Source organism: Helianthus annuus, chromosome 8 (assembly GCF_002127325.2).
Source record: "Helianthus annuus cultivar XRQ/B chromosome 8, HanXRQr2.0-SUNRISE, whole genome shotgun sequence".
Classification (NCBI taxonomy): Eukaryota; Viridiplantae; Streptophyta; class Magnoliopsida; order Asterales; family Asteraceae; genus Helianthus; species Helianthus annuus.
This window is the reverse complement of record NC_035440.2, coordinates 74,027,179-74,041,771: the sequence shown is the minus strand read 5'-3', so window position 1 is coordinate 74,041,771 and position 14,593 is coordinate 74,027,179. Positions and strand designations below refer to the sequence as shown.

At 39.0% G+C, this 14,593-nt stretch overlaps 1 long non-coding RNA gene across 1 annotated transcript; it reads left to right on the top strand.

Moving 5' to 3' along the window:
* The first annotated feature begins 7,962 nt into the window (after nt 1-7,962).
* LOC110873103 lies at nt 7,963-9,253 on the top strand. Its single transcript, XR_002554946.2, has 2 exons — nt 7,963-8,696; nt 8,777-9,253. It is a non-coding gene; the product is annotated as an uncharacterized LOC110873103 (long non-coding RNA).
* The last annotated feature ends 5,340 nt before the right edge of the window (nt 9,254-14,593 follow it).

The following is a 14,593-nucleotide window of genomic DNA, read 5'->3' as shown; positions in this document are numbered from 1 at the left end:
TCATTGTTGTTGAACGGATTTTGAGCTCCACTTGCTGCGCGGTTTGTACACTCCCTCTTGAAGTGTCCTTTTTCCCTGCAACGAAAACAAGTAACTCTAGATTTATCAAAGCCTAAAGTAGAAACACATGCATCACGGAAATCATCTCGTCCCGTGATCTGTTTGAATTTCTCAGCACTCCTTAACACGCTCGCGAAACACCACTTTATATCCATTAATTCCATCTACCATACTTGACAAATAAGATAGGAGCTCCCGTTTATATCCATTAATTCCATCTACCACTTTATATCCATTAATTCCATCTACCATACTTGAGCAACTCGTTTTAAAAGTATCATAACTAACTTATTTCATGGTTAATGAAATGTAGGTTGCTTAGAGGTGTCGGAAGACGACCAATCTCGATAAAGAACCGAACACAATCAAGAATTAAAGCTTCCGCGATTACACTTTATCGTCACTTTTAAATGACGAATTTATATATGTTATGTTGAAATGTTTTATCTTGTAAAATGTTTTAACAAACTCCAAATTTAAGTGTATATTGAAATGGATAATACACATTAGTAGAAGATGTTTATATGTAAATCGTATAAATGGACTAAGGGTCTTACAACTTTGTTTAGTACCATGTGTTTTGAGCAATCTACCATACTTGACAAATAAGATAGGTGTAGGTCCCCCGGAGGTTGAGGTTAAACCTTATCCTTGTTATGTTTAACACACTAGCAAGTGTGGAATCCAAGCTAGAATGCAAACCGGTAGTTTATATGAGAACACAAGCTACAAAGAGAAAGGTAGACACACGAGATATCAAAGTTTTCTCTTGTATTTCAGTGGACACGGTTACAGCCCTTGACCAAACTGAAAATACGCTCTCTACAAGACTAAGTTCACTCACACTCTGAAGTGAACACATTACATGAGTATATATACCCATCACAGTTCGTCTGGTCGAAGGATCAGATAGACTGATCGAAGGATCATCTATCGATCTGAAACCTATCGAAGGATCCACATATACCTCGAAGGATGATATCCTTCGAGGTCCATCAACATCCATCGAAGGCTTATCCTTCGAGCTCATCGAAGGATCTAAACAATCCTTCGATGACTCATCCTTCGACACAAACATATTACAACCATGTTCTAACTGTTTGGCCAAGTCAAACCAGGAGGATGGTTGACTTGGTCAAACTTACATCAAACACACATATTAACAAACATAAGACGTAAACAAGACTAACAAAAGACATCGTTTTATATCATGACAAAATACAGACAAAGTACAGACACAAGTGCACCAACAAACTCCCCCTTGGCTGTAGCTTTGTCTCGATCTTCGTGTCTTCAAGTCTCTGACGTCCTTTCAACCGTTAAGTGATGCGTTGACCATTCACTTCCCGCATTCACAAGTAGGTTGAAGCAATACAAATCCATCTTCTGAAACTTCATTGCTTGTCCACGATCCCTAACCAAGTAGTTGATCTCGTGATCCTTAAGAATAATAATATCCGACCTGGACATGTTAGTAATCCACATCGGATCTATCATTCGAAAGTTCTCTGGACTGTCTTGGAATAAGATCACCGCTTCTCCAGTATCTGCATCATAAACCCAGCAACGAAAGTTACCCAGAAAATCTGTCCTCATCTTCAACAACGGTATTTTCTTCATCAACTTCGGAGGATCATAAACCAATCGATAACGAGCAGTATTTGTAACTGGATCAAGCGTAAACTTGATCTGCTCGTATCGAGGGAACTGCGGCCTATATAGCGGATCCTTCCAACCAATTCTTCATTCCAACCTGATCTTCTTGGCGAACAGATTCACCATTCGGTCTTCGACTCGATTAATAACCCTCAGCTGAGCCAAAACCGCAACATCATAATAAGGAAGTGAAAGAATGCTGAGAAGAGACCTGAAGTACTGAAGGTCGCATTCTCGCTTCACAACCATGCAGTGAAGATCCTTGATGAACATCCAGCTGATAATACGACCCCGAGCCTGATTCCTTTCCAGATTCATGTAGTTGGCCTGATCCAACGGAGCGAGCGGAGGAGGATTCCTAGCTAGGAAATCCGCTCGCCATTCGTTCACGGTCTTCTCACAGCTTTCTTGAGCTGTAGGAGAATCTGAAGAAAGATTAGTAAATTCTGTTGTCTTTGCCGCCACAAACTCATCATCAAGCACATTAAACTCCGCATTATCTTTACCAACATAAACAGGACGTTCCGGATCCGAACCGATGAAGATTTCTTCAATCGTAGAGAAATCGGTTTCGTCCGGAACTAACGGAGTAGCATCGATCGTCTTCAAATCAACTTCAGCCAATTTCTTCAGAGCTAATATACGTTCATCAGACATCTCTGTAACGTGTTCTCCCTCTTCTAATAGTTCACCCGTGACTGGATGATACTGTTGAACAGTTGAGGATTCAGGGAGATCGGTAAACGCTTCCGGTTCAAGACTAACATGTTCAAACCCTGCCGAAGCTTCCAACGTTTCAGCCTGCTCAGACGGACCAGTAGTAGCTGTTGGAGGAGCAGTAGGAGCAGCTTGAGACGTACCAGACCCACCTGCAGCACCGGATGCAGTTGCACCGGAACCTGAGGCAGCTGGTTGATCAGGATTTGCTGCATCATCGTCTTTGTCATCGCCACGCTTTGAGGGAACGATGCCTAATGCTTTGCACCTTTCATTCCAATGCGTAACTACTTTGTGATCCATTTTCTTGAAATTTGCATGAACAGGCTTGAAGGCTTCTATTAATCGCTCATCACGATTTTTATAGTGATCCGACAGCTCTTCATGCTTCTGCTCTAACACTTTTGCCTCATGCTCTAACACATTGCTCCGCCCTTTCATTATCTCAACTTCCCTATCACGAGCCCTGTTTGCTTCTTTCAGCCTTTCAGTCTCTAGAGCCTGTTCGTTTATCTTAAGATTCTGTTCGTTTATCTTAAGATGCTGAGCATTAACAATTGAGACTAGCTTGTTGTGTGCCTCCACATCCTGTGTTCGCTGTTCACGATACTCTTCAATCTTTCTAGTATGCCGACCGACTAAGTTACCCAATTCACTGACTTGTTCGATCAGGAAGTGAATTCTCTCAGCTTTAGACAAACCAGACAATGTTTCTGCTAGAGTCGGCCGTGAAGGCTCAGGTCCTGAGGAGCCAGACTGACCAGATGGACCGGAAGTACCTGTTGGACCAGTAATAATAAGAGGAGGACGTGCGTGTGTACCTGAGACAGGAGTTGCAGGCGGCTGTTGATCAACAGTTGCCGTGCGTGTCCCAGTAGACGTCTGCGGAGAAGAGACCAGCGCCAGCATCTCTGATGTAGTTAATTGATCACTGACAGGTGGTAGCTGATGCTCTGGAGGCGTTGAATGTTGGATCGAATCAGGTATAGGGACATCACCAGTAGTTTCACCTATTGACCCTGATCCGTCCTTTGATTTCTTTGAAGTACGAGTACCCTGTTTTCCTGCTTTCCTCTTCTTTCTAACCAAACCAGGAGCAGCAGGAATATAATCATCATCTTTGTCAGATTCTGCGGCACTAACCGGTTTCTCTATACGTTCAGGACCACGAAGAGTCCCTCGCCGATCATAAACCTTTCGCATCCCTAGTGGAGGAGGATTATCATCCTCAGAAGACGAATCATCATTACCAGAACCTCCTTCATCATCAGAAGACGAACTGCTTTCATCCACCAACCTCCTCGGCTCGTCCACCTTACCTTTACCTTTGTCGGTAACATCATCGCCTGACCGACTTGCAGGACCACCATCTCCACCTGCACTACCACCTGTATCTCCAACTACAGTACCACCAATATCACCAACCGTAGAACCACCAACATTACCACGGACATCAGATTCGACGAACACTCCTTAAACTTCTTCCGCAACAACATTCACATCAACTTCAACATGTGTTGCAGCACTGGAACTGCCAGCAGACTTCTTGCTCGATGCTTTAACTCCGTGCTTAGCCCCGAGTTGTGTGTTAGCCAACGCGATTAACCTGGGCTCTTCGTCATCAGAATCACTTGCATCTCGACGCCACTTGTGGTTCTGTGGTGCCTCGTGGGACACATCACTGTGGTTCTATGTGATTAAATCACTTATTGATGAGGAACTTGATTTTCTATGCATGCATGAATGTGAATAAATTCACTTATTGGGTTGAGAGCAAGTCCGTGAACAGGTCAGTACTTCCGTACAGCAAAGAGACGAACTTGACTCTCGAATGATATGCAATGTGATTCATTGATCACTTATTTGATGGCTGTGATATTTTATCACTTATTTTTTTTTTTGTGCCAAATGCAGTATGAGATACGTACACGTATGTATGGTATCATGGAAGAACTAGACTTTGTCTTTTATAGAAACAACCATGATACCCAGATGATAAACAGCATAAACCCCGAATATCTCAGAACCTCGGCAATCTATCAAACGAAATTTCGGTACCAAGACCATATGCCAATGAGCGGTTCCCACGCGGTTTTCAGTTCGTTATGTTTATATCTCCTGCATACTTTAAAATGATCGTGAGTCTACCGGTACATCATTAGTAGAGCTACTTATCATTTTCTTTTCTTTTGATTTCTAGAAACATGTTTCGACCGACCTCTGATGTAATATCATTTTCTCTTATATTACCAAGAAACTCATTTTTGTTTTTCTATTGTTTTTGTGTTTTTCTGAATTTTCTCCCCCTTAAATGCAGAAAGTAAATAAAGTAAAGACATATTTTTGTATTTTTGCGGTTTTTCAATGTTTTTGTATTTTCCTTGAAACTTTCTCCCCCTAAAATTCAAAAATAAAATAAAGTAAAAACATATTTTTGGATTTTTGGTTTTAGAAAAATATTTACAAAAACGATTTCCCGATGTCGGTTACTCTTGCTTCACCTTTATGCCGTTTACCAAAAGTAAATAATCGAATCTTGATTTATCAAATGCTTTGGTAAAAAGGTCGGCACGTTGGTGATCGGTATGAATGTGAACCACATCGATAAGTCTCTTTTCAAAGCAATCACGTATGAAGTGATATTTAATATCGATGTGCTTCGTTTTTGAGTGCTGTACAGGATTTCTAGTGATCTGTAAAGCAGCTTCATTATCAACATAAATAGGAGTAGTTAGGAATTCAAAACCGTAGTCCCCCATCTGTTGTTGGATCCATAGAACCTGGGAGCAGCAACTAGACGCAGCAATGTATTCCGCTTCACATGTAGACGTAGCCACACATGTCTGCTTCTTGCACTGCCAAGTGACTAGGCGATTGCCTAAGAACTGACATCCTGCTCTGATACCACTTGTAGGTCCCCCGGAGGTTGAGGTTAAACCTTATCCTTGTTATGTTTAACACACTAGCAAGTGCGGAATCCAAGCTAGAATGCAAACCGGTAGTTTATATGAGAACACAAGCTACAAAGAGAAAGGTAGACACACGAGATATCATAGTTTTCTCTTGTATTTCAGTGGACACGGTTACAGCCCTTGACCAAACTGAAAATACGCTCTCTACAAGACTAAGTTCACTCACACTCTGAAGTGAACACATTACATGAGTATATATACCCATCACAGTTCATCTGGTCGAAGGATCAGATAGACTGATCGAAGGATCATCTATCGATCTGAAACCTATCGAAGGATCCACATATACCTCGAAGGATGATATCCTTCGAGGTCCATCAACATCCATCGAAGGTTTATCCTTCGAGCTCATCGAAGGATCTAAACAATCCTTCGATGACTCATCCTTCGACACAAACATATTACAACCATGTTCTAACTGTTTGGCCAAGTCAAACCAGGAGGATGGTTGACTTGGTCAAACTTACATCAAACACACATATTAACAAACATAAGACGTAAACAAGACTAACAAAAGACATCGTTTTATATCATGACAAAATACAGACAAAGTACAGACACAAGTGCACCAACAATAGGAGCTCCCCATAGAGAAAAGTTTGGTTAAATAAATACTTTATCAGGAAGCTCTTGAAGATGACATTCCCAAGTGTCACACCACAATTGATGGTGGAAACATCGGGATGAGACGAACAAATTGCTCAAAACTTCATAACACTATGTGACAATATAATTTAAATTCAAATTTCATATCAAGACTAAAAATGTCATACAAAGATCTAAATAAAAGACAACATTGTTCAACATAATATCAAAATGACAAATTAATATAGGTGTGTATCTAAGTCCACCTAATACTATTTCTTCTCATGATATCATCACATCTATCAACCTGCAACATGTATTAAAATATATCAACAAAAGTTGGCGAGTATACAAGTTTTGTTACATAGCATAATATAGAATAAAAAGTTTAAGGCTCATATCCAACATGAATCATAATATGCAAGTTACTAATTTGCTGAAACGGTGTACTATATGTTCAAACCCAAGAATACAACGCGTTAATTTTGCCTATCTCAAAGAGTAACGGGAGGTTAACATGTTTAACTTAACAATACCCCAAGTTTCGTGGGCGATGCGTTAATCCTATAGCACTATAATTGTTAAGGTAGGCTAGCAAAGTTAATGAGCATATATCGACACATATAGTTTACATAGCATAAAAGTCTAACAAGCATCATATAGTTACATGTTAAAGCATGGATAGAGTGTGTTTAAAATAGTTTCATGTGAAGTGTGTTTTGTATAACATACATGTTGCACCCAAAGTGATTAAAAGTAAAATGGGTTCGAGTATACTCACGGTTTTTGCAAGCTTTCCACTTGATAATCCCACGAGTGTTGTTGGTTGATTAGAATGGAGCACCTTGTCCTTCTACACGAAGAAACATAGGTGTATGAGTATGGGGAGTTAATGGAAGATTAAAGATTCAAAGTTTAAATTTCATGAAAATAACATATGAGAAAGTAATCATCTAACACACATAATACTTGTTCTTGACACTATGAAACTCAAAAGAATTTGAATGTTTTCATGAGAAAAATGCCCATTAGAATCATCACAAGCATTATGGTCCTTAGATGATGTAACCTACTATCTTGACAAATGCCCACTAGTTCATGATCAAGAGTTTGGCTAATTAAATATTATATATAGTATATCATAATATCATATAAGTCAAGCATGAGGTAGGAGGATAAATCCTCCATTTAGGAACCTCTTTTGTATATCATATAAGTCATGCATGAGGTAGGAAATACAAGCCTTCTGTGACAACCGGGGGTTTACGACACCTAATTACACGATTAACAAATATTAGGACGATAACAAATAGTGTATAAGATGCAGATTAACTTAATTAGGCCTTTGGAGTGCCTAGGAACGTTTATCCGACTTTACAGTACGCGTATGAAGATTCGCGTGGAATCTGCGGAACATCAAACGACAACGAACTGATACCATACAAAATACTGACAACACCGACAAGTATGAATGTTACACAAATATTTTATGCTTATGAAATTAATTTGTGAATTTATTGGGCTTCCGTGCGACACAAATGCGAACGTGAACTAAAAACGCGATGATAGGAAACGCATCGGCAACGAAATGGAAGTGACGGATTCGCTTATCACCTTCGAAACTTACATTTTACGCTATATTTAGCTTCGTAATAAAATTTTAGTAACTACAATCGAAACCGGGTCGAGAAACGGATTAAAGATGACAACGATATAATTTTTTGCGATCGACAAACGAACGCGCCACACGACAAACGCCACTATTATATGCCTTTTAATTTTAAAATTTAATTCTTTCGACACTTATGGAGCTTGGGTCGCGATATCGGGTCTCGTAGAAATTACGGGTCACTTAAACTTAGGGATTGGGTTTGTGGGCCTTAGGCCCAAGCCCAAAGCCCACTAACTAAAACCCTAAGTATTTATATATATATCTTAGCGTACCCTATCCCTCATTTGGGAAAACCTCAGACAAACATACATACACACAACCAAACTGTATATTTTGGTTTGCTTGAAGATCTAAACAAGATCTCTTCTACAAGATTTTCCCTGAAAATATTTTCCTTGAAAATCTTATCAAATCTCTACAAAAGATTTTTGTCTCGAAAGATTTTTGTCTCAAAAGATCTCTACAAAATCTCAACATCTCTATAAAAGACCCATACCCCCTTCCACAATTAAAACACTCAAACCAACAACCATCAGCCAAACACCTTCCTATACCCTCTCCCTCTCTCAATTACTACTGCACATAAAGGAAAAGGGGTGCTTCTTCTTATCATAACACAAAACCCTGCACTCCCACATCTCACCCTCCCTCTCGATTCCCCTCTGCCACACAAAAGAGCTTTAAACTAATTAACACCCCGCCCCCTTCCTTCAACCTGTGTAACGGCCCACCACCACCACCACCGTCTGGTGGTGGCAACGCGTGGCGACATCCGACAGCCCCCCCCCCCCTTCGGCCACACACACCTCAGATACAAGCAGCGAAAGAGAGTGGCGGAGAAAAGAGACTGAGATGATGACCCACACACACCGGCGACAGTGTCGGATGGCGGCGGTGGGGGTTTTGCAGATCAGAACAGATCGAGAGATAGAGAGAGAGAGGAGTCGACGTGATGACGTCAGCGATGGTGGTGCTCGACGGAGCTCCGAGCCGGTGGCGGCAGCCGCACAACTGTTGGCCGACAAGTTGTTCCGGTAAGATTCGGGTTCCCCTTGTCCTTCCTTTCTTCTCTTATCTTGTTTGCTGATGTTGAAGAGGTGATGTTTCCGAGTAGATGATGATGATGATGATGATGATGGTGGCTGAATGTTGTTACAGATAGATTTACAGCGGCTGTGGTGGCTCGGATGTCACCGGATTTGGTTATGTTGGTTCGGTCACTTCGGACCTTAGTTACAAGTCTCGGTCAAGATTAGTCAAGTTGGTCAACGGCTTGGGTCAGACCTGGTGCGGTTCGAGTTCAGATCAGCGGGTTCGAATAAGGCAGTCTACAAGGTCAGACGTTTTGGCTCGGTCAACTCGGGTCAAACCCGGTTAACTCCATCAACCCGGTTGACTCGGTCAACTCAGCCGGTCAACTTAGTTAGCGTTTCGACATGATGATTTGGTAAAGATTAACGGCACGATTGTTTTATTATTTTTATATAGTTTTATTATATACGTGAGACACGAGCTCGAACCAATCGATAAAAGTATACTTTACAACTTTACATATTTGACGAAATCTTATACACTTATTATATTGATTGAATCTTGATTGATTTTGAAGAATAACGACAACTTGCGTTGTCGGGGCGTCCAAAAACAAAGGAAACTCTGCCCGTTTTTCGAGAAAACTGTAACATTTATGCTTGTAATCATTGTGAACAGTTCAGTTATCAATAAAACAATGTTATTTTATCCCAATGTTTGTTTGGTTGTGTTTTACATTTTTCATGTTTTAACTTTTGTTCAATTTCAAACTCTACATTGCTTTCTAGAGAGTTATACGCTAACTGGTGCTTAAACGTACTCAGTTTAATGCGACAAATACTCCGGAACATCAACATATACTCAACATACCCTAAATAACCTTTACATAACTTAGAAATAAGTTTTGAAGGCTTTGGTATGGCAAAAACAAGTTAATTCGCTTACAAGGACTAAACTTGACAAACTGCGAAAGTATGCCAATTTGAACTGTAACGAACATTCCGGAACATGTCCATAAGTTAAACATACCATAAATATCCTTTACATAGCTTAGAAATAGGCTTTAAGGGGTTTGGTATGCTAAAACAAACTTTTGGATCATTCAGGGACTAAAAGTGTCAAAAAGTGCACAAGTTTACACTTTCGCGCATAACTTACGTTCTGAATACATCCGGACATCCAAAAATTTATGTAAGCATTATAATATTATGCCTTAGTGTTTGGCATGAGAAAAATCCATTCGTCGTGTTATTTGGATCGTCTTTCGCGCTTATGCGCATTCCGTCGTAATTAAGCGAACATCGCGATCGTACGACCAAACGAGCCGACATCCGGAATATTTTTGAGCATATTTCAAGTCCCCTACACTCTAACTCCATCTTAGAGCCTTGAAATGAGGTTAACGGGGCTTAAAAGTGCCAAAAATGGGCCAAATTGCATGTTTCTGAAGTGTAGGGACTAAAACTGAAAATTCTGATCTGTGACCTCAGGCGGGGCGCGTAAGGATTGCCCAAATCCTTACGCGGGGCGCGTCAGACTCCCAGAACAGATAAGATCAGCTAGTCAGCAAATTTCAGCTGGTTTAACCACAATCACATGATTTTGGCTTGCCCTTTCAGTTCACTAAGGGGCATTTTCAGTAACCACAAGTTTTCGACAAGTGTACGATCGAGATTCGATCACGTTTTTCAAGAAACGATCCTAACGGTTCGGGAAATACTATAAATACCCCACCCCCATTCTTGCAAAAACCCACACAATTTGATCAAGAGCTCTAAGTTGGAACCTTTGTTTCATACCTGAGCCATTTTGATCTAGATTAGCATTCGGGGACCCTCCGTAAGTATTCTTTCGCTCTTTTATTCGCTTTTCGAGTCCGGAAGTCAACGTTTTGTTGACTTTCTGCATTGACCAGCCTATGGTCAACACGAAGTTCATGGAACATCATAACGTGAGCGTGATCACGATGGTTATAGTCCGTAGTGACTATACCTACTGATTACCACGTTATCTAGGCTCAGTGACGAGTCGTAGTTTCGGCCAAAATGCGCATTCTTGCGTGTTTTGTAACCAAACTACTCGTGAGCATCAAAGCCGTTTGTTTTGATGCCAAACCTGTTTTCTAAACTTAGTTAAGCATGTCCTAACATGCTTAGCTCGTCACTTTTAGTATAGTGCTTATATAGGGTCGTAAGGTAAGCGATCTAAACCATCGCTTATACTTTCGAACCCGACCCATTTGGTCGATCATTAGGATCCGACCAAACACATTAGGTGACCATAGCTATAACCTTCCGAGGTTATGCCTTGTGGTCACGATGTTAGGCGTTCCAAACGCGTTCTACGCGAACGACGCGTTAAGGTAGCATAAGCTACCTAAACGGGTCGTGATGGGTCGCAAGCACTTAGGTTAGGTTTCATTTTAGTATGTAGGCTTTGTTAAACCATATTACACGAGTCTCCATACTCGTTTGGTTTACGAACCCGCATACTATCCGATCCTTCCGATTTGGTCCGGTATATTAACATAGCTACCTATTAGGTGCCGTTTGATATCCCGTGATCTTTAGCATTATCTGGTTATTATACAAGGAATTCAAAGCAATCTCAGGTGAGTACATAGAACCCCATTTTCTACTGTGTTACAAACTGTTTTGGGGTGAAACACATGTGCCTATCTGTTACATTCATGCTTTCCATGTTTTCACATCATATGCCTTCTATGTTGTTAGTACATTATAGTACACGATTTCATTACATTTCATGCTATGTATGCGCATTCTGTGCGTACTTAGTACAATGATTTACATTACATTTTGTTGCATATGTTTACTCAGCATATGGACACATTGATTTACATGAACATTTCTGCTTCGTATGTTTACTTAGCATACTTAGTACAATTGTTTACATCACATGCCTTCATTTTGTTATGACATTTGGTTTGTTTAACATGGGACAATACATTCATTAACATTAGCTACGCCGTTCGTTAGTAGGTAGTGGTACCATAGGAATTGACAACTCCCGTTCCTGAAGTCCTGGGTTTGATAGGATTGTAAGGAATGACCGAATTCGATATACATAACTTAGATAAACCTTTAATTTGTTTAAGGGTTTATCGCCACAGTCTCAAGGCTTGAATGTATGCATATTTCACAATACCGCATAAATGTTAATATCAATAGAGCATGCATTTTTCCACAGAACATAACGTTGATTTAAACCACGTTTTACTTCAACGACTTGTTTTGTGCATTTTTACATATGGTTTAAGTTGATACATTTCGCTTACCGTACATGATACATTTTGGGATACACATTACATGATTTACATTGAACATAAACACGTTGACATTGACATACACATTTGGTGGTTTACATTGAACATAGACTTTTGACATGATTTACACAATAACACTTGGCAATTGAGTTATACAAGAACAATCTTACATGGTGGATGGTTTGGGTAAATGGTTTGAGTAACGTGGAGTATGTAATATGATGCAAACATGATGGATACGCCGCTGGTACTTCCTATATATAAATGTTTGTATAATATTACATATCTTAGCGTTATCTAAATCATTTCAGTTTAGACATATAACATTTTATACAAATAATTTCATAAAACATTGTCTTACAAAACAACTTATTTTATTCAACTCATTTTATTAGGTTATTCATTTAACCTTACGCTTATCTATACATATCATCTGATGTTATCGTTTTTCAAATGGTTTACAAAGCAAGACAAATTACAAGGTTCATGACTGACTGTTATTAAACATTTCTTTAAACACAAGTCATGAATCCCATTTTCACAAAACCTATGTATCTCATAGGCATTTTTATGCTGACGTACCTACTTTCACATGTGTTTTCAGGAGCGGTTCCATAAGATGTTGATCACGATACTAAGGCGGACCTGTGCCTTAGAGATTAAAAATGAAGATAGAACTAGTATAACTATGTTTTGAATTTTGTACTTCCTTTTAAGACAATGTAACACCCGTGTTTGATAAATAAAATGTAACTTTAATTTCCATAGTTGTATAACAATTAATTCTGTCCACAACACTCCCCGACGTTTTCCGCCGCGGTTGCATGTTATACGCGGTCGGGGTGTGACAAAAACACGTAAAACGAAAATGTGTTTTGATCGAACGACTTTCATTAAACAAGACGCAACTGCATACGATTTCAACGGCATGTTATAGCCTACAAAAACACCTATAACGCGAAGTATTTTACAAAATAAATATAATAACCTTCATGTTTGTTTTCAACGCCTAACGACTCGGATTCTTTATAAAGACAAATACAATATAAAATACTTACGATGACACTTTGCAACTTTTGAAAACTACGATCCGGATATTATTTACAATAATAAGTATAATTATTATGCTCATTCTAAACTACGAAATTTCAACAATTATTTTATAAAAATAAATGTAGATTGTATATTTATTTCTAATATCAAGCTACACGATACTTCTTTTATAAGAATGAATATAGTTTATATTTATTTCAAACGTTGAACAATACCAAACCGTTTCATAAAAATAAATATAGTTATATTTATTTCAAATATCGAACGACATGACTTCGTTTTATAAAATAAATGTAGTTTATACGTTTATTTCCAATATCGTACAACACGAATTCTGTTATAAAAATAAATATAGTTATATATTTATTTCCAACCACAATAACTCGACGATTCTTTGATAGAATAAATATAACTTTTTGTATTTATTTCAAAACGCCTAAACGGCACACTATGAATCATATATATCGCGTATGAGTTTGTTACATGATATTTTCATACAAATATTTGTTACGTATACTACGACTTCTCAGGACGACAAGTGATCTTAACGATATATAAATATATATATATATATATATATATATTGATATAAATATTTATTTATTTTTAAATATCTCGAGAATCAAGTCTTTTCAAGACTCATTAGTGACTATCGACGATAAACGATACTTATCAAATATGACCTAATCGTTTCCATTAACCTAACAACTTACCGTTGAATCGTTCGGTTAACGATTCGGTAGAGCTCGATGGCACGTAGTTTAGTTACTGCGTTTATTTAGAAACTTATAAGATATTCCGTGTTAGGAATGTTGTAGAATGCCTGCTAGCGAGTCTCGTCTTGGAAACGACGTCACGAAGTCGTATTTAGCTAGCTTTGCACAAGGCAATTCAGGTGAGTTCATAACCCCACCTTTATAGGGTTTTACATTTTTATAAATGTTTTTGGGGTGGAAAGACATGCAAGTTTTGCAAAAGTAAACAATTTCTCGATAAACGAAAACTCATTTCTAAACCATGTTACGAATGGATTTCAAGGAACTCAAATGGTTTACGAACGATTTATACTGAATATACCGATTTTATAAAACAAATACGTATTATCGAAATGTGAATGATTTTCACGATTAGGGATGGGATCGTCCTAGTTATAATAATGGGACTGGGTTGGTTTGCGTTTGAAGAACGGGACACCCAGTGAGTTCATGTTACTAAATGTTTACAGACAATTACAAATGGTATGGTTAGCTAAGGAAGGGTACACTTAGATCATGTGAGTGGTGGGTACAACACTTAACGCCATTAATCCTCGTTGTAGGACCGAGGGACATGAGTGATAGATCTATTTGGGTGTAGCGAGCCCCACCCATGAGTCCGGTGAGTGGACCATGTGGTGACTATGTCTTACAGCCGGAAGCCCAGTACAAGTCTGCTAGGTTTGAGTTTTCCTGCCACACTTCACACATATCAATGGCCTTGCAAACCATTGGTGATATGTTTTTCCTTGTTTGCTTTCATACCGGGGTTTTACAAATTACATACCATGTTTTATACAAATTCAAA